This window comes from Chanos chanos, chromosome 15 (genome assembly GCF_902362185.1).
Source record: "Chanos chanos chromosome 15, fChaCha1.1, whole genome shotgun sequence".
Taxonomy (NCBI): Eukaryota; Metazoa; Chordata; class Actinopteri; order Gonorynchiformes; family Chanidae; genus Chanos; species Chanos chanos.
The window spans coordinates 5,599,947-5,602,446 of record NC_044509.1 but is presented as its reverse complement, the minus strand read 5'-3'; the positions used below and the strand labels follow the sequence as shown (position 1 = coordinate 5,602,446).

At 39.1% G+C, this 2,500-nt stretch overlaps 1 protein-coding gene across 2 annotated transcripts in view; it reads left to right on the top strand.

Annotated features, from left to right (window-relative positions):
- The window catches only part of abr (ABR activator of RhoGEF and GTPase), a 144,617-nt gene that overhangs the window by 43,643 nt on the left and 98,474 nt on the right, over positions 1-2,500 (top strand). The gene's annotated exons all lie outside the window — the stretch shown is intronic.

Below are 2,500 nucleotides of genomic sequence, written 5' to 3'. Positions count from 1 at the left end.
TTAAGTGTTTGTAAAAGAACTGATTTGGGATCAGGAACAGATGTCTGGTTAACCAGCCGAAAAACTAAGTATTTGTGAAAGAACCGATTTGGGATCAGGAACTACTGTCTGGTCAACCAGCTGAAACACTAGGTATTTGTGAGAGAACGGCGGGAATGACAGACTGATGGACACATGTGTTGATTTTCTTGTTGTCTTCAGGGCCATTGTCTCAACACAATAGATAAATGTAAGCAGGTGTGTGTCTGTGTGTCTGTATGTCTGTGTGTGTGTGTGTGTGTGTGTGTGTGTGTATGTTGTAGCCTATGCCCTTACCTGACCCAATAACAGTGCTCAATATGAGAACTCCTCCCCTTCCCCGTGTTCCCTTCTCACTCACTTTCTCTCTCACATACACACACACACACACACACACACACTCACACACTCACACTCACACACTCACAGGAGTGCTTCCTCTTTCTCTTTGTGAGTAGCGTCACTGTATTGAATAATGACTTGCAATATGAATAAAAATAGACGACATGCATTTTTCATAACAACCCTGTAATGGTTAAGGTTTTTCTGCCGTGTTCTTAAAATAAAATAAAAAGGAAAAAAACCCCAAAAAACTGGTAAATAAAATTCACCCAAATAATTTTAACAGTAGCAGGTTGTTTTTAATGCTGCATTTTCTAAATGGGCAGAGAAAAGTGGCAGTAACTTCCCCTGGCTTGCCACCATTAACCACACAGTGTGTTTGAAGTATGTTCTGTTTCTGTGGCATGTGTCTATACAATCAGCTTTACCATAGACACACTTTGGTGCCACCCATGCAATTATAGGCTAATAATGACTGTCAATCATTTTTATCAGCCAGTAACTTTTCATTTTAACAATAAAAAATGTGCCAGCGTTGACAATAGCCCTGTTACCTTGCCCTGTTAAACAAAACGTGTCTATATAGTACTTGTTTTATCTGTGTAATATCATTTTTTCTCTGCAGAGAGTGCCCCTGCATGTTAAGTATAGTGATTTGTGATTTGATTAGACATGGCAGTGTGTGTTAAGTAAACTATAGTGATTTGTGATTGGACTAGACATGGCAGTGAGTGTTAAGTAAACTTAAGTGATTTGTGATTGGATTAGACATGGCAGTGAGTGTTAAGTATAGTGATTTGTGATTGGATTAGACATGGCCATGTGTGTTAAGTAAAGTATAGTGATTTGTGATTGGATTAGACATGGCAGTGTGTGTTCAGTATAGTGATTTGTGATTGGATTAGACATGGCCATGTGTGTGTTAAGTAAACTATAGTGATTTATGATTGGACCAGACATGGCAGTGAGTGTTAAGTAAACTTAGTGATTTGTGATTGGATTAGACATGGCAGTATGTGTTAAGTATAATGATTTGTGATTGGATTAGACATGGCAGTGTGTGTTAAGTAAACTATAGTGATTTGTGATTGGATTAGACATGGCAGTATGTGTTAAGTATAATGATTTGTGATTGGATTAGACATGGCAGTGTGTGTTAAGTATAGTGATTTGTGATTGGATTAGACATGGCATTGGATGTTAAGTAAACTAGTGATTTGTGATTGGATTAGACATGGTGTATAATGACCCGCCCAAAGCACTGCCCAGACTACACTTTAAAACACTACCCAGATTGCTGGCCACAGTTTCAGTGTCTTATTAAATTATAATTAATAATTACAATTTCATCTGCAGGGACTCTCTCTCTCTCTCTCTTGCTCTCTCTCTCACTCACACACACACACACACACTTACACACACACACACACACACACAGAACTGCAGTCAGGATAATCAGTGTTGACCAGAGCTAATTATCCTCGGCCTATCTGTGTGAAAACATTCAGACAGAGAGACCTAGTCAAATGAATATCCCCTAAATCTTTCTTAAAAGTCCCGTAGGCTAAATGGACGTTAAAGTTAAAACCGGCGTTTTAGCACTCCGCTCACATGCATCTCACCTCCATAGAAATGAATACTTCATTACTTGTGCTTGATCTCAGTGTCCTCAACACACACACACACACACACACACACACACACACACTCACTCACTCATTAACTCACTCACTCACTCACTCACTGACTCACTCACACATTCTCTCTCTCTCTCTCTCTCTCTCTCTCACACACACACACACACACCTGTAGCCTTGTGTTCTTTAATAAATTCATACTGTGCGAGTGAGCCCCCTATCCCCTACACTCATCTCACACTCACATAAAAGTGAAATACTGGCCTCTCATAACATCAGATGTGCCCTGAAATGACAGATTTACTTTATGATTTCAAATTTCAGTCATTAAATCTGAAGAAGAGCCATTTCCCACGGTTTTTAATAATGTGCGCAATAAAAATGTACGAGTATTTCCAAAAATGATAAAAAGAAAAGCCTTATTCACCATAAGGAGGAAAATGAAAAGCCATATGAAAACATACGCTTAGGGGTTGTGTGTGTGTGTGTGTGTGTGTGTCTGT